Source organism: Aptenodytes forsteri, unplaced genomic scaffold (assembly GCF_000699145.1).
Source record: "Aptenodytes forsteri isolate BGI_AS27 unplaced genomic scaffold, ASM69914v1 Scaffold26, whole genome shotgun sequence".
Lineage (NCBI taxonomy): Eukaryota > Metazoa > Chordata > Aves > Sphenisciformes > Spheniscidae > Aptenodytes > Aptenodytes forsteri.
The window spans coordinates 2747843-2748148 of record NW_008794125.1 but is presented as its reverse complement, the minus strand read 5'-3'; positions in this window follow the sequence as shown (position 1 = coordinate 2748148).

The following is a 306-nucleotide window of genomic DNA, read 5'->3' as shown; positions in this document are numbered from 1 at the left end:
CAGGGAAGGCGGGGGAGGGTAGGGCAGTGCAGGCAGGGCAGGGCAGGGCAGTGGAGGCAGTGCAGGCAGGGCAGAGCAGGGAAGGCAGGGCAGGGCAGGGCAGGGCCGTACAGGCAGGGCAGGGCAGGGCAGGCAGCCTGGGGCACACGCGCCACCACGGGGCGGCAGCACGTGCGCGCCGCAGGGCCGACCGTGGGCGGAGCTTCAGGACCGGGGGCGGGGCTCCATGGCGAGGAGCGGGGCTTCAACCCGGGGGCGCCGCTTGCCGCTGGGGGCGTGTCCCGCCGGGCGGGGCGGGGGCGGGCG